The sequence below is a fragment of the Chiloscyllium punctatum genome, chromosome 50 (assembly GCF_047496795.1).
Source record: "Chiloscyllium punctatum isolate Juve2018m chromosome 50, sChiPun1.3, whole genome shotgun sequence".
Classification (NCBI taxonomy): domain Eukaryota; kingdom Metazoa; phylum Chordata; class Chondrichthyes; order Orectolobiformes; family Hemiscylliidae; genus Chiloscyllium; species Chiloscyllium punctatum.
In genome coordinates, this window is record NC_092788.1 from 21,480,498 (window position 1) to 21,502,136 (window position 21,639).

General features: G+C 43.7%; 1 protein-coding gene and 1 non-coding gene across 6 annotated transcripts in view; both read left to right on the top strand.

Moving 5' to 3' along the window:
* The window catches only part of LOC140470011 (uncharacterized), a 519,342-nt gene that overhangs the window by 101,756 nt on the left and 395,947 nt on the right, over positions 1-21,639 (top strand). The window lies entirely within an intron of this gene.
* trnah-gug (transfer RNA histidin (anticodon GUG)) lies at positions 13,285-13,356 on the top strand. Its single transcript has one exon. It is a non-coding gene; the product is annotated as a tRNA-His (tRNA).

Consider the following 21,639-nt stretch of genomic DNA (forward strand, 5'->3'; position numbering starts at 1 on the left):
AAACTTATAGATTCAGAGTTAGTGGAATTAGACACAGTGCATATAGAAACCATGTGGCCAGTTGAGTCTGCACTGTGCCATGGAAGAGATTCACACTCTCCACTCTATCTTTCTAAACCAGCATTTATGGTGCACCTACAAAAATAGAAATTACTCCAAAAGCTCAGCGAGTCAGGCAGCATCAGTGGAGAGAAATCATAATTAACATTGAGAATTAAAATCAGGTCCTACGAAGGGTCTGTTGACCCGAAATGGTCATTCTGTTTTCCCCGACCTGCAATTCTGAATTTTGTCTCTTATTTACAGCACTTACAGTGCATTCAGATTTTGTTTGCCATTTACCTGAATTGCACACATTTGCATTGTGGGAAGGAATCGGAGCAGCCAGAGAAAACTCACACGGGAGAGAGAGAGAGAGCAGGAGTGTGCAAATTCCACACAGTCAGTCACACAAGACTTGAATCAAAGGCGGATTTCTGACGCTGAATGGTGCAGTTCTACCCACTGAGACCTCCCAATATGCAAGCGCCTGTCCTGGAAGCAAATTGAACCCGACCTCACGCAGTGACAGGCGGTGGTACTACCCAGGAATTCTATGCAAAAATAAGCCTATGTGTTAATACTGGAAATTAACATTCGCTTAACTATCGGAACACTTTTTAAAATTACTTGGCCGAGAGCCTTGTATGTCTTGGCATCACAAATTCACATCGGAAAACATCTGAAAGTTTTGAGGATTTCTGCCTCTGCAACCTTTGCATGCAATGAGTTCCAGATTTCAAACCACAGCTGTTTCAAGACATTTGTCTGAACATTCACTCAAACCTTTCCTCCTCTATACTTAAATCTATGCCACCCTGCCCCTCCCCCCGTGATCGATCTCACCATCAAAGAAAAACATTGATTTCAGTCTATGCCATCCATATTCCTGATTATTTTTTGCATTTCAATCATATTTCCTCTCAATCTCTTCGACTCTAAGAAAAACGCCTCCAGTCTGTCCAATTTCTCTTCACAACTGAAACTCTTCTACCCAGACAGTATCCTGTTAAATCTCTCCTGCATCATTTCCAGTGCGATCATATCCGTTCTATAATGCGAATTGCATAACTGCACACAATAGACAAGACAGAGCTAAATGAGCAAGTGGAATAAATGATGTAGAAGTCCACAGACAGAAATATTTTCGAATAAATTTTCTGTTCCTCAATGCTGCCCTGTGTCCTTTTCCATAGCCTGATGTTCGAATAATCTCTGGTCCAAGTGGTAAAAGCTGTTACATGAGAATTGATCTCACAACCACAGTATCGAAATGGATTGATTGGCTTGAAGATGAGCACCTGGTTCTTCTATGATGGCACCGAGGCGAAAGAAATGCCAAAGCTGGGAGTGCTTCTGGTCAAAGGCGGGAACGAAGAACATAATTGTTGTATTAGGATACAACACCAGCATTAACCCGCAATACAGATTGGATCAGCTGAAGCGTGCTGGAGCCTTCATCGAGAGATCGATTAATTGAAAGCATTCTCTGAAATTTTCCTTTAACAATGCGCTGTTTTGTTACTTCGACATTAAGAGCTGTTTTTGATCACATCATCTCCACATCAGCCGCTTGCTCCCAATAAACACTCCAGACCAGCGTACATCACTTTCATTCCGACACAGCCACATGTCATATTCTCATTCCCTCTGTGAAAATTAGAATTGACAATATCATTCTCTGAGATGCAGCAACGTAGCATGAAGTTGACAGAGTAGTGAACAAAGAAGAACAAAGAACAGAGAAAATTTACAGCCCAGGAACACGCCCTTTGGATGTCGAAGCCTGAGCTGATCCAAATCCATTGTCTAAACCTATCACCCAATTCCAAAGCATCCCTCTGCACTCTTCCTACACATGCATCTGTCCAGGAATTAGACTTCCCAAAATGCATCAACTCACATTTGCCTGGATTCAACTCCATCTGCCTCTTCTCCGCTCAACTGCTCTATCTATATTCTCCTTCATTCTTTGACAGTCCACTATGCTTTCTGCTACTCCACCAATCTTCGTGTCATCTGTAAATATAATGGCGATATTTTGGCGAGCAACCCTTGGAGACTGGAGCATTGCAGCTGGTGGTAATTAGATTCGATGAATAAAATCTGGAATATAAACCCGCTGAGAGGAAGAGTGACAAAAATTTTTAATTTGCTGAAAACCCATTCATTCATGTCCCTTCAAAAGGGAAATCTGCCTTCCTTAAAGAGACCTGCCAACATATAACTCCAGACCCACAATAGTACGGTTCACCCATACATTCCCTCTGACTCAGTTCAAGGAGAGTTAAGGTTGAACAACAAATGCTGTTCAGACTATGATGGTCACACTCCTGGGGAGAATAAGGAAGGATAAAAAATATACATGGATGACCGGGAAATTGGGAATCGTCTCAGCGTGGTCTCAAATTCATCTGATTATCGAAACTAAATAGACACAAGAATACCCACGCCTCCATGAAGTCAGGTCCATGGGGACGGAGTCTGTAGGAAGGGATTTAATTGCCCGCTGAAATGTAAACTCACTTCCTCAGTCACAATGTGGGCAGGTCATTCACCACTCCCCTATGTGAGAAGGAATCAGTCAGGAGACCAACCTGCAGAGTTGCAATCAGGTTTACAAATGATAGCAAGGGTCCGATTCTGCTGTGATTGCAGGTGTTGATCCTATCCAGCAATGAACAATGCTTGGATGCCTGTTTCCAGTGGAGTACCACTGTTTCCTGATGTAGATCAATAATTCAAACATAGTTGTAGGAGTCACGTTTAGATGTTGACAGACGATGCAACAATTCGTCGTCTTGGTGATTGTGATGAATAATATCAGGGTTGCATGGATGTATCAATCAGGTGGAAAGGAAAAACGGCGAATGGAATTGAATCCAAACCAATAAGTGGTAATGAATTTGGAGAGTTGAAACAATAGCAGTGAGGATTCTGAGTGGTGTTTTGGACCAAAGAGATTTTGGAGTAGATATTCACAGATCTCTGAAGATTGTTGGGCAGGGAGATCAGTTGTACGAGAGGCTCTTTGTTGACCACAGTCTGAGAATGATATTCGATCTTTAGCAAACACCAGTTTTGGAAACAACTGAAGGAATGAGCACAAGTCTGGTCAATGCGATAATCAACATTTTTCAAAATTGTATAATAAAATGTGGAGGGCTCGAGTATAACTCTTTGCCCATCAAGACCGCTTCACCACTCAATGAATTTACCACTGCTTCCTCTCCAAGTCATGCTACGATGTGCCTTGGAGGGTAATTCATAAATGGTGACGTTTCAGTGCATCTTCAACCTTGTCATTATAGTCGATACAGTCTTTGAGCTTTGAAGGTTCTGTCAACAAAGCCTGGATGACTTACTTCAGTGAATATTCTAGGTGGTGCACTCTGCTGCAATTGTGCCTCAGCAGTGAAGTGAATAAATATTCAGGCATTGAACAATGTACAGTAAGTGACTGTATTGTCGTGGAGGGTTTCCAGTTCCTTCAGTGGTATTTCAGCGGCACCCAACTAGGCAAATGGAGAGAGTTCTGTTCAACATCTAATTTGTGCGTTGTGGACGATGTAGGCTTCACGGAGACAAGGGTTGAGTTAATAATCAAACAAAGTCGACCGATGGACATATTTTTGTCGTCAACTTCTTTTATGCGCGATCAGGTTCCATTTCTCCTAAACACTAGCTGTCAGGACGATTACACGGAGGAATTCAGCTACAATGAATCCATCAAATGACAATCGAATATGATTAGATTCTGATTTGTCAGATTTATCATTGCTGTATTTGGTCTGCGGCCGAAATTCCAACCCATTTCATCACCGAAATTTCTCCAACTGTCTTAAGAATATGTAAGGACGCTGCAGGGGACAGCAGAGATTTACGAGGATGTTGCCAACTCTGTATAAAATAGACCTTCGTGGAATGATTGGTTAGGCTGGGAATATTCTCCTCGAAACAAAGGAGGTGGAGGGGTGCTCTATAATCATATAACACGAATCATAAACGTTCAATATTCGTGGAATCTTGACAGGGTAGATACGGGCAGGTGGTTTGCCCCATGCTGTGAGGAGAGCACCAGAGGACATAATCTCAGAATTAGATATTGCCTATTTAATTCAGAAACGAGGAGTCATCTCTTTGCTCAGCGGCCAAACAATCTATGCCATCAGTGTTGTTGGGTGTTTGCAAACTGTGCCAGATAGTTAAACAGAAAGATGTTGAAAATTTGACGAGGTAAGTGGGCAGAAAGGAGTTAAAGATTATCAGATCAAACATGAGTTCGTTGAATGGTGGGGCAGACTCCAGGGGCTGAATGGCAAACTCCCATTTGTTTAACATTTTGTCAAACGCCATATTTTATTAGTAAGTTCAGAATTGTGGGGGGATGGGATGAAGTGATAGAAAAGGATTATTAAACAGATCAGACAGATCAGGAACAAGGCTCATAATCTCAGGAAGACGAAATGTACTGTGACCTGGGGATAACAAATGACACTGGGCACAGCACAGGTGGCTGCATACATAAGTTGTGAAAGCTGAAGAAACTTGGTAGACCTTATACAATTGGCAAGTCAGTGATCACGCTGGATGATGGATCGCTGTATGATTCACACACAGCAGAAATTTGTGAAAGAATGAAAAGTTCGTTTCATTGCAGAAGTTTTCTGTGGTTCCAATTCCGAGTCACTGTTTGAATTACTGATCAGATCATTGTGTGAAGTGTTAAGTTAAGATACTCATGCGCCGCCCCCCCCCCCCACTCCCCCCACCCCCCCCCCCCCCCCCCCACTGGATAAACTTGTGCTCCCGATCTATTGTTATTTGTTTCTCATTCTTTCGATGCAACTTCATAGAGAGACGAGATGGAATGTGGGGCGAAAAGAAAAATGTGTTCTTTCTCATTACACTAAGTTAATCTGCAATTGAATAGAATGACTGCTCTCACTCTTCATTTCGACTTTAACGTGGTGCCGATTATTCGTGAATCTCCCGTGCAGTGAAGGTCAAGAACAAGATTCTCTATCCATTCTATACCAGACGTGTGAGGTGCCAATAAAAACTGCTGGAGCTGTTTGTGAAGTTAGCAACCAGAGTGTGACTCGAACTCGTGAATGCGGAGCACAGTGGTGTAATAACCCACCACCACAATCATTCAGTCTTCTCAGCACATTTTGTAGAGCGGTGACATGTCACCTCATCAGGTTATATGTGGTGAAAGTGAAGGATGAGAAATTTGCAGAGCGGAATCAAATCCACAACATTGTGATTCTGCTTGCACCAGAATTATAATAACAGCAAATGCCAACAAATCGCCATGTTCGTCAGAATGAATAGCTGTCAGTGATACAGTCTGAGTCAGAACTGTGTCGGAATGAAACAGAGAACAAGAATTTTCCCTCATAATCACATCTACATTTGACTCATAATTTCTTCAGTCACATTCTCTTTCACGTGAAGAAGCAGCCATGGAGAGGGAAATAAAGGCGATGTTGTGGCTCAATGGCCTTTCTCATATGGCTGAACCTGAATTGGATTAAATCGCAAGAAACACTGTTTTGTTCGTTTCATTTTAATTTTGCTGCAACCTCACAATGTTCAAAGTAATAATCACAAGTGAATTAGATTTATCTCATTGGAACGATTAATGTTGTATTCAAATTTGCTCAGACTTTATTTCAGCTTTAGGAAAATACTGCTTAGAAAATCAGAGGGTTAAAGTGCAAAAGAAAATTCACCAGTTTTGTTACTCGTTGCTTTGGCATATTTCACCGAGTATTAAATGGACCAAACATCATGGTATTTGTCCTCACATCCTTAACGCATGTGATTAAAGGAGGAAGTCGCTCTCCAAGCAACTGGTCACTTCCTATTCATATCTTCCCTTCACAATAAGAAACATCCACTCAGTTCCATTCACAATGCGTCAGGTAGAATATTATGCCAAATCTTTCGAAATCCAGTGGTTTTGGAATCGATTCATATTCAGCTGCACACGTTCACGAAATTCTTTACATTTAAAGTCAACCCACTTAGACATTGTTTCCCCGCAACTTCCGACCGACTACACCACACCCCTACACCTTTACCGAGCCACACGCTGTCTCTCTCCTTGTGAATTTTTTTCCTTGTATGTCACCAAATGTGCCTTTCCAAATATTCTGAAAAACAGATTCTTGGAGTAACAGCGATTCTGCTCTCATCATTTCCTTGTCCTTCAAAGGTTTTATCAAAGGGTTTGAATGTCGGATGTCTAGACGTTTACTCAATTGAAATATGGAATTTTCCTCCTATTTATTCTGTCCAAACATCTCATAACATGAACCCCCCACCCCACCCCCACCCCCCACCCCCCAATTAAGTCTTTCTTGGTTCAGGGATAACTGTTCTAAATTTTCGAAGACAACAAGTGAATAAAATCTCATCCTCAGTGCACCCCGTCTCAGCATCGTCTCTAATGGCTTTACACTCCAGTAAACACCTTCATAACCCTCTCCGAGAGAATCACAGAATCCTACAGTGCAGAGAGAGCATTTCAGTCTATCAAGCCGGTGTCGACACACTGAAGAGCATCTTACCCAGACCTAGCTCCCCTCCCCATTTCTTTATATTTCACCAGAAGAAGGGGCAACCCTCCCCATTATGATATAAAAAAAAAAGCTGTTGGGCTATAACCTGGCGTCCTGTGACTTCTGGCATTGTCCCCGCGTTATCCATGGCTAATTCACTTAATTTACTTAATTCAATCCCTGGACACGAGAGGGCAATTTAACTTGGCCAATGAATAGAACCCTCAGACCGAACAGCAATGCGAATTCCTGAGCCAATGTTCCATCATCGTGAGCAAAACCTGTATCATTTTTAATGGCTTTATATCCTGGTAACTCAGCCTCATCAAAGCAAATCATTCCAAATTCAATGTATCGAAACACTACTCTGTGCTTTACAATCTGATTTGTGCTGCGGGAAATGTTTCTGCACTCATATTTGAACGCTTTTACGCTGTTCCTTCCTCACCTTCCTGCTGCCAATAAACACTTCCATCCGGAACAAGTCTGTCAAATGCTTTTCATTCCAACACAGTAAAAAGGAGCAGTTTGCAGAGATCACGTGTTTGCACTTTCACTGACACTCTGCCTCCCTGAGAGCTGCAGCCCTTTCCCCCACTGATTCAGGCAGCACTGTCCTTCCTGTGACATGCCCCATCCAGAATGGAAGGACAGGTATCAATACCCGCACTTGGAAATGGAACGACAATTTTAAAATATTTACATTGTGCCCAGTGGAGAATTGAGCCCTGTGACAAGCAGGGATATTAACCATTATACTACCGAGGACAAGAGTGTCAAAGGAGGCCCGTCCACCAATTGTGGCCATACTTGTCAAAAACAATACCTAATGAACTGAATCCTATTTCAGAATGCGTACCCCACAGCCTGATTTGTCTTGGCATCAAAAGTTCACATCTGAATATTTGTTCAGGCTATAAGGGTTTCTGCCGCTCTGAACAATGCAGACAGTGTATTCCAAATTCCAACCCCCCGCTGGCTGATAAAGCTTTTTCGCACATCTTCTCAAACCTTTCTGTCTTTCTCCTTAAATCTCTGGCCCCTGCTGATCGATCCCTGCATCAATGGCAAACTCGTTCAGTCAACCCTGTCCATACTCTAACTCAATCATGTCTTGTCTACATCTCCTTTACACTGCGACAAACACTCCACTATGTCCTGTTTTTCTTCCAAACTGAAACTCTTCAGCCCAAACAATATCCCAGTAAATATCTCCTGTAATGTTCTCAGTGTGATCACATCCCTGCTATAATGTGACTTGCAAGACTGTACACAACACTCTTGCTTGAGGCTAATGAGCATTTGTTTTTTAAATTTCTGGATTAGTATGAGGGCGATTCTGGCTGGGCAGAGTTTATTACCCATTCCAAATTGCCCAGAGGGCAGGTGAGACTCAACCATATTGCTATGAGTCTGAAGTCACATGCAGCCCAGACCAAGTAAGGATAGCAAATTCCATCCCGAAATAACATCAATGAAACAGATTTTTTTAACCAACAATTGTCATTGGATATATAGTAGTCATTAGATTCTTCAATGCAGATATTTATTGAATCCAAATTTGACGATCATGGCATTGTGGGATTCAAGCCCGAGTACCCAGACTATTACCTCGGTCTCTGGATTATCAGTCCTATGAAATTATCACAAGATCAACACAGAAAGCCACAAAGCTGATCTTGAACAATAAAATGTCTTTTCACCAAAACTGCCCTGGTTATTTTCCATGAGCCTGACGCTACAATTGTCTCTGGCCATTGTCAGTAAAAGCTGCTGCATGGGGATTGATTTCACAACCGCGGTATCCAAATGGATCGATTTGTTTGAAGGTCCCGATGGTGGGATTGGGGCACGTTCACCCAACAACAGTAACCGCAGCAGCAGCACAGACAGAACAGTATGAATGTGAAAGAGAGTGAGAGATTGGGCATTGCCTCAAAGAAATGGGAGGAGGGACGGAAAGGAGCTTTAATGATCGCGGGAAGGACCGGAATCTCTGACAACGGGCCTGTTTGAACCCTGATATATGAAACGCAGAGATGTAAGAGAGCGGAATTTGAAGGTAAAACAATTAATTTCTTAGCATGTGTCACAAAAAGGACAACGTAGAGAACAATTAGTGCCGTGATTTGGTTTCAAATCGAGGTTGCTGTGGCCACAATGCAAAATACCGACAACCACGATCACAGCAAGCATGGAACTGGATGCTTGCAAGCAGCAATAAGTATACGAGCAGAGGAAATGTTCGGAAGACCAGCAAATGTACAATATCAGTACTCAGCGAACAGTGACAGATATGTGGGAACTGAGAATGAGCTGAATCTTTCAGTTCGGTGTCCTCAGAGACTGTGGAGATCCCTTGAATGACAATGAGATCGATCGATTTCGACAAAACATCAAAGACTCGGGGGACAGTACAGGATATTGTTGAAATATATGCTTCAATAGCATTTTAGCTTGACATCAGCACAGCCGCCCAGATCCAACCGGAAATGGGGATGGGAATGTGCGCGCGGAGTTACTCTCTGGTTCCATTGATGCAATAGGTGAGCGTCCTGTCCTTCTGTGATGGTATAGGGGCGCAAGAAATTCCTCGGTTGAGTGTGCTCCTGCTCAAGGGAATGGTTGTCCCCGTTTATACGATCATAGCGATTTCCGGAGCATCTTTCAGAGACAGCTGAGTGGCACAAGTGGAGCGTGTTGAACCCTTAACTTTGCAATGGTTTTGCTGCAAAGATGATTTTGTTGTTTGGATCTGTGTTTCCGACACTGGCGGTGGCAGCTACATTTGCTCGCATCAGCTCGGTTTCTTCCACACAGTCAAGGCTTCAACCTGGAGAAGGTGCTGCTGGCGGTGATATTTTAAACTAGTCATCCTTGGGGGTTCGACAAATAAAACATGAAATACAAGCCTGACCTCAGGAAAAGAGATCATGACTTTAATTTCCTGCAATCCCATTCATTCATGTCCCCGATGCAGGGGATTCAACCATCTTCACCCAGTCCTGCCTACGAGATACTCCAGGACCAGAAAAAAACATGAGCTGACCCTTAATTCAAAATCTCCACCGTGTGGCGAAGCAGTGTAATCGGCCCTTCCAGTCCACACGGTACAGCCGAAGCACATTCCACCAGACCCCATGGTATTCCCTGTCCCATAAGCCTGCTTTTCCCATTGTTGATCCCTGTGACTGGCACATCTTTGGTCAGAGGGAGAAATAAAAACGCAAACACAAAGAGAATGTGAAGATTGCCCACAGACAGACACCCGAGGCTGGGATCACATCCGGGTTTGTGGTGTAGCCAGACAGCGACGAACGAGGGGCAAAGAATAAATGTTGTCATCACCAGTGATACTCACACCCTGTGGGTGAATGAGGAAGAATGAAAACACATTCACAACATGGAAAACAGGATTTGTATCTGTGTGGACACAATTTAAAAGGATCGTTCACCCTGTGTAGAAAAAAAGGACACTGATACCACAGAGAAAGCAGGGTAATGTGGGAACTGCTGGAAGGGAGTTAATTCACCATAGAAATGGAATCTCATTTAATCAGTAACACTGGGGAGAGACCGTTCACCAGTCCCATGTGTGGGAAGGGATGACTGAGCAAACCAACCTCCGGAGACTCCAGCAGGATTACATATCCTATCAGGTGTTCGATTATGATGTCAATGCGGCTGTTAATCCCAACCAGCTGCCTGCTCCATAGCGTCAGTCAGAGTCATACAGCATGAAAACAGGCCTGTCAGTTTAACCAATCCATGCTGAACATACTGCCAATCTCACCCATTCCCGTCTGCCTCCTCCTGTACCCGCTGAGTGGTGATAATGCCCTTGTAGTTTTATTACTGTGTTGTTTATCCAAAGCACAGGTAAAATTTTGGGGACAAAGGGTTCAGGTCCTGGCATGGCAGATAGTGGAGTTTGAATTCAATAAGCACCTGGAATTGAAGAGTCTCGTGATGACCTGAAAAAGATGTGTGGAAGAAACCCATCTGATTCACTCATGCCAGTTCGGGAAGCAACCTGCCATATTCATCTGCTCTTTCCCACAGGAGACTCCAGATGGATAATACCGTGGTTGACTCTTAAATGCGCTCTGGGAAATAACTGACCTACTCGGCATGAATACATTTATTTTTAAAATCCTACTTTCCCATTCATGTTTGGAATCAATTGTCCATTAAATACTGCAAACATTCCCTCATCAATCACTTCCTCAGCAAGTTAATTACACATGTAAAACACCGTCCCTCAAAAAATGCCGCACATGTGTTTTTTTAAAAAAAATCTCTCTTTTCATCTTAAACATATGCCCTCTCGTCTTGACTTTCCCTCCTGCGAAAAGGCCGCCATCGTTAACTCTAAACTTGTCTCTCAATAATTCATAAACTTCAGTCAGGTCGCCGTTCAAACCCCTAAGCTAGAGTGAAAACACTCTCAACTAGGAGAAAGTGAGAACTGCAGATGAGAGATCAGAGTCGAGAATGTTGTGCTGGGAAAGCACAGCAGATCAGACAGCATTTGAGGAGCAGGAGAATCGACGTTTCGGGGAAGAGCCCGGTGAAGGACACTTGCGCGAAAAACAAATATTTTCCTGCTCCTGGGATGCTGCCTTACCTGATGTGGTTTTCCAGCACCCCGATCTCGAATCTGAAAATAGTATCAGCCTATCCAGCCTTTCATTTTAACTCAAACTTTCCACAGGCAACAAGCGTGTATACCTTTTGTGAACCTACACCAGCATAATAATATCATTCCTACTAATGGGCGACCAGAACTGGACATAATATTCCAGAAGACGCCTCATCAGTGTCCTTCAAAACTTCAACATAACGGACATAACTATACACAAAGGACTGAACAATGAAGGGAAGTATGTTAAATGCCTTTGAACCATCTTGTCTGTTGGTAATGCAAATTACAAGGAATTATGTACCTGCACACCGAGCTTCCATGCTCTCCAACATACGCAAAGCCATATTCTTTTTGTTGTACCAAATGCAATATCTTCCATTTATCCAGATTGAACTCCATGTTACATTTTTCAGTACAACGACTCATTGGATTAAGATCCTTTTGAAACTTAGATAATCTTCCTCACTGTTTACAATTCTGGCGTCGCCTGCAAACCTACGAAGCATGCCTACTGTGTGTTCCACTGTTTTCCCATATAGATCAATGATTCCTATTTACTTGTCGTGGCCGTGATTTAGCAGTGTGCAGATCATACAACAGTTAGTCATGCAATTAACCATGAGGAAGAAAGCCGCAGACTGCAAGGAGATATTAAACAATTGGAAATAAAACTGGTGAAAGCAATTCATTCCAGGGAACTGGGTGATAATGAAGGAAAATTAAACTTCAAACCAGCTGCCCACGCTACAGTTATGTCACTCAGCTGTCTTAGCAAGATGCAATGTAGATTGCTGTTATTATAAACTGGAACAAATTTTCCCTTCTGCCCCGCCTTTGACCAGAAGCACTCCCAACCTCCGAATTGCTGACGCTTCTAAACCGTCATAGAAACACCGTGCTTTCTCCGGTTGCGTCACTTGAGCCATCGAGTATCTCTGCAACCTCATTCCCATCTTTATATCAAGTTGGTTATTTGCGACTGTGCCACTCAGTTCCTCTGATTCTGGGGCTGGGAAATGGGACTATGTGGCAGTAGTGGTTACTGCCTTGTGTGGGGAAACTCGTGAAGTAACCGATGTTATACTGCATTTCTATTCAAATATATATTTCAACAAAAATTTGGTAAAAACAATGACAGCAGATGCTGGAAAACAGATTCTGGATTAGTGGTGCTGGAAGAGCACAGCAGTTCAGGCAATATCCGAGGAGCAGTAAAATCGACGTTTCGGGCAAAAGCTTTTCATCAAGAATTCAGGCAGAGAGCCTGAAGGGTGGAGAGATAAGTGAGAGGAGGGTAGGGGTGGGGAGAAAGTAGTATAGAGTATAATAGTTAAGTGGGGGAGGGGATGAAGGTGATTGGTCTGGGGGGAGGGTGGAATGGATAGGTGCAATAGAAGATAGGCAGGGAGGACAAGTCCGGACCAGTCATGGGGACAGTGCTGAGCTGGAAGTTTAGAACTAGGGTGAGGTGGGGGAAGGGGAAATGAGGAAAATGTTGAAGTCCACATTGATGCCCTGGGGTTGAAGTGTACCAAGGCAGAAGATGAGGCGTTCTTCCTCCAGGTGTCTGGTGGTGAGGGAGCGGCGGTGAAGGAGGCCCAGGACCTCCATGCCCTCGGCAGAGTGGGAGGGGGAGTTGAAATGTTGGGCCACGGGGCGATGTGGTTGATTGGTGCGGGTGTCCTGGAGATGTTTCCGAAAGCGGTCTGTTTGGAGACGCCCAGTCTCCCCAATGTACCAGAGACTGCACTGGGAGTAACGGATACAATAAATGTTATTGGTGGATGTGCAGGTAACAAAAGCTGGAATCTTTGATGTTTTGAAGAAATCTATTGATCTCAGCCTTCAACACATTAATGATGGAATCACCACAGCCACTGGGGGAACTGATGTTAAACCGCCAGCCCATTCTGAGTTCCCACAAATCTGCAACTGTTCGCTAAGCACTGATATTGTGCATTTGGTGCGCTGCCTAACATTTCTTATGACACTGTACTTATTGCACGTGTTTACTGTGTTCGTCTGTGGGTTGCCATGATCGTATAGTGGTTAGTACTCTGCGTTGTGGCCGCAGCAACCTCGGTTCGAATCCGAGTCACGGCAATAGTTCATCGATGTCTCCCAGTCTTCTGTGAATCCCACATAAATCAGTTGTTTTAAAGTTTTGATTTTCTCCAGGTGATTTTTTTTCCTTCAAGCTCTGCTCGCTCACATCTCTGTGTTTCATATGTCAGAATTCAAATTCACCCGTTCTCAGAGATTTCTTCCCTCCTACGATCACGAACCGAAATTTCCATCCCATACCCCCATTTCATTCATTTGGAGATGCTGGTGTTGGACTATGGAGTACAAAGTTTAAAATGACCCAACACCAGGTTATGATCTTACAGGTTTAATTGAAGCACTAGCTTTCGGAGCGCTGCTCTTTCCTCATGTGTTTGCGGAGTCATTTCCTATCTCACTAAGGTATTGCAGAATCTAACACTGACTCTCAGATTGATACCGATCAGTCTGTGTGGCTGCAGTCACTGTTGCTGGATGAACGTGCCCCAAACCCCCCCCCCCCCCACCTCCATCGGGATCTGCAGACCATTTGATCCAAATGGTTACCACTGTTGTGAGATCAATCCTCATGTCGCAGCTTTTACTGATATGGACCAGATATTATTGGGGGGGGGGGGGGGGGGGGGGGTCAAGGTCTGAAAAATGGCACAGAACAGTATCGGGGAAAAGTGACTTAATTGGATAAGATCAGTTTCACTGCTTTTCTGCAATGGTCAAGCGCTATTACCACTGAACACTGAACTGGTAATTCAGACACCTGGGACCTGGGTTTGATTCCGACCATGCTCGGTGGTAGAATTGGGATTCAATTACTTTCTGGAATTACGAATCTTATAACTCCTGTATATCCATGTTCAATTGTTGAAAAAAAAAACAAATCCATCTGACGACATTTAAGGAATGAAACTGCCATTCTTACCTGCTCGGGCCTCCATGTGACTCCAGACTCACTACAATACGGTTGAGTCTCAACTGCCCGCTGTGCAATTAGGGATACCAATCAATACTGCTGAGCCAGCGACGCCCTCATACTGTAACAGAATAGAAAAAAAAGTTCATTCGGCCCTAGCTAGATGACTGTGTGCAGTTCTGCAATTCAGAGTCCTGCATGGATGTGATCGCACTGGGAACGTTGCAGTAGAGATTCACTGGGATATTGTCTGGGCTGAAGAGTTTCAGTTGTGAGGAGAGATTGGACAGACTGGGGTTGTTTGTCGCCGAGCAGAGGAGATTGGAGAAGACATGACTGAGATGTACTAAATGCTGAGGGTTATGGATAGGATAGACTGAAAGAAGCGTTTCTCATTGATGGGGAGATTGACCACTGGGGCCAAGAGATTTCGGGAAAAGGCAGAAAGGTTTGAGTAGATTTGCGGAAAGGGTCATAGAGGCGGAAATCATTCTAACCTTAAAAAAAATTGAGATGTTGATTTGCGATGCCAAAACATGTAAGATCATGAGCTAAACGATGGAAAACTTGATTCAGGTCGTTAAGCAGTTGTGTTTGACAAGTGCGGCCACAACAGGCTGAAGAGCCTCCTTCGACATTGTTGTCCTCCACAGTATTGTGGTTAATGTCCCCACCTGTCACAGGGCTCAATAATCCGCTGGGGGCATTGTAAAGGTTTTAAGCCTGTCGCTCTGTTCCGCAGTGAAGGTTATTCATGGCTGGCCTTCCATTCTCGATGGGACATGTCACAGCAGGGACAGTGCTGTCTGAATCATTTGGGGAAGGGCTGCAGCTCCTGGGGAGATGGAGTGTCAGTGAAAGTGCAAACACGTAACTTCAGCAAACTGCACATTGTGTTTGTGTTGCAATCAAAACCATTATATAGAGTTGTTCCTGACTGATGTGTTTATTTAAAGCAGGAATCTGAGGAAGAAAACAGAATAAACCCATTCAGATCTGAGCGCAGAGACATTTCCAGCAGAACTACTGAGTTTGTGCAGCGTAGAACCGCGTTTGGATGCATTGAATTCGTGTTAGTGGGCACAGCTTGCTTTCACTAGGCGGAGTTGCCAGTGTGTAAAGCCATTACTCATGATACAGATAGTGTTCAATGTGATGTTACATTTGATCAGTGGTTCGCACTGCTCTTAAGTCTATAGGTTAGGTGGATTGGCCATGTTACATTGCGCTGATGTGTCCAGAGAGTGAATTCAGTAAGTTAAATGAATTAGCCAGGGGCAACGCAGTGATAAGGTCAGCAGTCACAAGTTGTCAGGTTTTATTCCACTAGGTTTATTTGAAATCACAAGCCAGAGGCCTGCGGGGAGAGAGACGGGAGCTAGGTCTGGTTGAGATGCTGTTCATAGTCTCCCTCCAGACCCGATTGACTCAACTGTACTTTCTGCATTGTAGGGAAACGGTGATTCTATTAGCGAGGACACTTCCAGTGTTTACTGTGCTGCTAAGACATTGGAGACGATGCTGACGGCATTTAGTGGGGATGGAGTTTTATTTATTTGTGTTTTGGAAAATTTGAAACTAAACCAAGGAAAACCGAATGGAAGTTTTCCAGAGTATTTGAGGTTTGGAGAGAGTAAATATGTGGCAAATTCACTTTTTCAAGTTCATAAATTTCTGAAAGTCAAGATTTCAAAACCATCGATGTAGGACAAAGAAATAATGGGGGCAGAATTTCTGTCCCTCAGACAATCCGTTTTCCAAAATATTTGGAAAGGCACATTGAGAGACACACAAGCAGTGAGTTTCAACAGGAGAGAGACAGCGTGTGGCCAGGTAAAAGTGTAAAGGAGGGTGTCGGGGGTAGAAGGTGCGAGGAAACAATATCTAATTTGGACGACTTCAGATGCAAAGAAATATCGGAAACGTCTGCAGCTGAGTAAGATTCAGCAAAAAAACTCAGTGTTTTTTTAAAAGATTTCTATTAATATTCCACATGAAGCATTATAAATGGAACTGAGCAGATTTGGTATATTGTCAAGGAAAGCTATTCCATAATGAATAGGAAGTGACCCGTCTCTTGGAGATCGATTTCCTGCTATAATCCCATGCCTTAAAGATGGGAGGAGGATCGCCATGATGTTGGGTTCATTTGATACCCATTGAAATCTGCCAAAGTAACTGAGCATCAAAACTGCCATCTTGTTTTGTCATTCATCCTTCTGTTTTTCTCATCAGTATTTTCGTTCAGCTGAAATAAATTCGGAGCAAAATTGAATGCAACATTTAACGTGGACGATCTTGCTCTTGCCCTCCATTGCACCGGAGATTTGTGAAAAATCGGTACCTCATCAAAGTCGAAGTAAAGCAATTTGATTCTGTTGTAAGTTACATTGGGATAATGAAATGGAGTGCAAACGTTTCTTTTCTCCTTTCATTCCATCTTGACATTCTATGAATTTACGTCGAATGAAAGGGGAACAAATAAGGAAAGATCGAGTGCAATAGTTTATCCAGTGGGATTGTGAATTTTCATGTAATACACCACACAAAGTTCTGATCAGTATTTTAAACAGTCAATTGAATTGGAACCGCAGAAAACTTTTCCAATGAAATGAACCTTTCATTCTTTCACAACCTTTTGCTGTATGAGTCATACCGCGATCCATTATACAGCGTGATCACCAAGTTGGCAACAATATTAGATCCACCAATTTTCTTTAGCAATCACAACATCTGCACATACTCATCTGCGGTGTGCCCAGTGCCATTTGTTGTATCCAGGCCCCAACACATTTCCTGTTCATGAACTTATGAGCTTCGTTCCTGATCTGTCTGATCAGATTGAGAAACCTTTTCAATCACTTAATCCCCTCCCCTCAGAATTCGAAAGGTATCAATTAAATAAGGCGGTAGACCAAATGATGTCGGAATGGAAGTCGGCCATTCAGCGCATCGAGTCTGCTCCACCATTCAACGAACTCATGGCTGATCTCATAAGCCTCAACTCCATTCTGCAGCATTGCCTCGACAAAGCTTCATTGCCTTTCTGATTAAATATCTGTGTGGCACAGTTTGAAAATACACAACGACTCAGCTTCAACAACAATTTCGGCAAGGAGTTCCATCGATTTACTGGCCCCTGAGCAAAAAAAATACTCCTTTGTCGTGTGTGGCCCGGTGGCAAAGTGGTTAGAGCTGCTGCTTTCCAGCGCCAGAGATCCGCGTTCCCTTCCCGCCTCAGGCGACTAAGTGTGTGGAGTTTGCACGTTTTCCCTGGGTTTGCTCCGGTTTCCTCCCACAGTCCACAAATGTGCAGTTTGGATGAATTGGTCACCTGCAGTGCGAGGTGGCGGGTCGGTTTGGACTTGTTGGGCCGAAGGGCCTGTTTCCACCCTAATCTAATTTCTGAACTAAACAGGCAATATCTAATTCTGCTTTCTTCCTACCAGAGGGTGAACCACCAGCCCGTAACTACCCTGTCAATGAATATTGAACGTTTATAAATGTTATTTGTGATTATAGAGCTCCCCTCCGTCTTCTTTGTTTCAAGGAGAATAATCCCAGCCTAACCAATCATTCCACGAAGCTACATTTTCTCCAGTGTTGACAACATGCTCATTAATCTCTGCTGTCCCTGCAGCGTCCTTACATATTATTACGGCAGGTGGAGACATTTATGCGAAGAAACGGTTGGAATTTCAAGCACAGACGGCAATTGGAACTTGAAATCAGACAGCGACTGGAATCAGATTTTCCACACAAGGACGAAATAGAGTAATGAACACTCCGACAAATGAGAATCTAATCATATTTCATTGACATTCAATAACTTTACTGTAAACAAATTACCCCGTGTAATCGTCCACAGAGCTATTATTTCGGGAAAAAAACTTATCGAAACTGGCGACATAAACACTTTGACAACAACAACATGTTCTTGAGACATTTTTTGATTATAAACTCAACTTATTGTTCCGTGAGTCCTACATCGTTTGCAAGGCACAAATGAGACGTGGAATATAACTCTCTCCATTTGCCTAGATGGGTGTAACTTCAATAACACTGAAGGAACTGGACACTGTCCACGACAATGCAGTCACTTCAGTGTACCCTCTTCAACACCTGCAATATTCATTCCCTTCACCGCTAAGGCGCAATTGCAGCAGTGTGCACCAACTATAAGATGCACTCGAGTAAGTCATTCGGGCATTTTTGACAACCTTCAAAGCTCAACAGCTGTACTGACTATAAGGACAAGGTTGGAAGATGCAACGAAACGCCACCATTTTCAACTTACGCTCCAAGGCCCATGGCACCCTGAGTTGGAAAGGAATCAGTGAGAAAATCATTGGTGAAACGGTCTTGATGCGCAAAGTTGCATACTTCAGCCTTCCATCTTTTGTCTTACAATTTTAAGAAAAATGTTGATTTATGCCATGACCAGACTTGTGCTCAGTCCTTTAGCTGTTCCCTAAACTGGTGGTTGCTAAAGTTCTGATATCATCCACAGCCTGTGGTCAACAATAGAAAATATCTGAAAATACTCTCAATCAACTGACTCCCGTCAAGATTAGAGTGGTGTTGGAGAAGCACAGCAGGTCCGGCAGCATCTGAGGAGGAGGAAAAATGGACGTTTCAGGCAGAGGTTTCAGGAATGAGACTGGGAGCACATGGGAGGGAGAGAGAAATGGGAAGGGTGTGGGGCTGGGGAGAAGTTAGCTGAGAGTGCTGTAAGTGGATGCAGGCGGGGGGTAAACATGATATGTCAGAGAAGTAGCGATTGGTTAGGTGGGAATGAAAATGCACAGGTGGGACAAGTCAGGCGGACGGTGTTGAGCTGGAAGGTGAGAACTGGGGTAAGGTAGGGGGAGGGCAAATGTGGCAACGGGTGAAGTCCAAATTGATGCCATGGGGTTGAAGGGTCCCGAGGCAGATAATGAGGCTTTCTTCCACCAGGCATCGGGTCGTGAGGCAGTGGCGATACAGGAGGCACAGGACATGCATGTCCTCGGGAGAGTGGGAGGGGTAATTGAAATGTTTAGCCATGTGGCACTGGGGTTGATTCTTGCGGGTATCCTGGAGATATTCTCTGAAGTGTTGTGTGAGAACATATCTCCTCTCTCCAACTTAGAGGAGACCGCATCGGGCGGAACGTATACAAGAAATGGCATATGTGAAAGTGCAGGAGAAGCTTTGATGGATATGGAAGCCTCCATGAGAGCCTTGGACAGAGGTGAGGAGGTAGATGTGGGTGCAGGTTTTGTAATTCCTGCAGTGACAGGAAAATTTTATATTTCCCTCCATATCCCTATCCACTTTTCACAAAGACTCTTTCCTCCACGACTACCTAGTCAAGTCCACGCCCTCCAAAAACCCACCCTCCCCTCACGGCACCTTACCCTGCCACCACAGGAATTGCAAAACCTGCACCCACATCTTCCCTCTCACATTCTTCCAAGGCTCCAATGAGCCTTCCACATCCATCACTATCCGTGTGCACTTCCACACATGTCGTTTATTGCATCTGTTGCTCGCGATGAGGTCTCCTCTACATTGGGGCCAACAGACACATTCTCAGAGACCGCTTCAGAGAACATTTCCATGGAACCGGCAACAATCAACTCCAACGCCCCATGACCAAAAACATCAATTACCACGTCCCCCGACTCTCCCAAGGTCATGCAGTTCCTGGGTCTCCTCCACCGCCATTCCCTCTCCACCAGACGCCTGGTCTTCCACCTCGGGATCCTCAACCCCAGGGCATCAACATAGTCTTCACCAGTTTCCTCATCTCTCCACGGTCACCTTATCCGAGTTCCAACTTTCTAACTTGCCACCATCCTACTGACCTGTCCCACTTGTCTATCTTTCTTTCCACCTAACCGCTCCACCCTGTTCTCCGACCTATCACCTTTAACCCCATCTCTATCCACCTCTTGCACTCTCAGCTAAATTCTTCCCAGACGCCGTCCTCCCGTTTATCGCTCCACCCACGAGGCTCCCACCTTTTTTCCTGATGAAGGGCGTTTGCCGAAACGTTACTTTTTTCTGCAACTCGGATGCTGCCTGACCTGCTGTGCTTCTTCAGTACCACTCTAATCTTGATTCTGATTTCCAGCACCCGCAGTACGCACTTCCGTCCATCTGATTCCCCTGTCTATTGATCTTGAATAGGCCGTTGCTAAAGTTCCAGCATCGTTTCCCTGCTCTTATATTTCCACCTGCGGTCAAGAATAGAAAGTATCTCCATCCCCTCTAGACCACTTGATCACTTGTCCAATCACCTTCAAACATTCGTGAATGTCTACTCCAATTTCTCTTTTATTACTTTAAACCACTCAGTATTCACACTTTTCTCATTGATCCTCCCCAAATTCATTATCACCCACTTCACTGGATTGAATTCCTTTCAGCCCATTTTCTTGCCAATTGTTTCCAATCTCCCTGCGGTCTATGGCTTTCTTCCTCATGGTTAACGACGTGACTAATTGTTACCTGATTTGCAAACAGCTAAATGATAGCCACGACAAATAATTAAAAATCGTTGATCTGTATGAGAAAACAGTAGAACTCATAGAAGCCATGGTTCATAAGCTTGCAAAGGGGAGCAGAATTGGAGACTCTAAAGAAGGTGATCTAAGGTTCCAGAAGGATTTTACTCCATTGCGTCTTTGGGCTGAAAAATGTCACATGAAGTTCAATCTGGATAAATGGAAGGTATTGCATTTTGCTTCATCAAATATTAGTAGGGCTTATACAATTAATGATCGGGCATTGCATCGTGTTGTGGAACACAGAGGCCAGGAATGCAAGTACTTAATTCATTTTAATTTGCTTCATATATAGACAGAATGGTTAAAAAAATGTCATCTTGTCTTCGTTGCTCAGTCCTTTGAGCGTAGGAGTTGGTACGTTATGTTGAAGTTGAACAGGACATTGGGTGATGCATCTTCTGGAATACTGTGTCCAGTTCATGTCGCCCAGTAATAGCAAGGAAATTATTCAGCTGGAGTAGGTTTAGAACAGGTATGCGAGCGCATGACTAGTGGGGAAGGTTTGTGTTATAACGAAAGGCTGGATAGGCTGAGACTACTTTTACTCAAGCACTGGAGTTTGAAAGGCGACCTGATAGAAATGTATAAATTATTGAGAGTTCGGCTAGAGTTAACTGTAACTCTCTTTTCTCCAAGGAGGCGCACTTCAAGACTAGAGGGCAAATGTTGAAAGTGAAAAGAGGGATTTAAAATAAAAAAGAGGCTTTTTAAAACAGAGGATGGTTTATGTGTGCAATTCACTTCCTGAGGCAGTGATGAATGAAAGTACATTTACAATATTTACAGGATATTTGGATCGATAATTGAGTTGGAAAGTATCAGTGGGATTAATAAAAGCTATTCATTCATGCCTAGTAC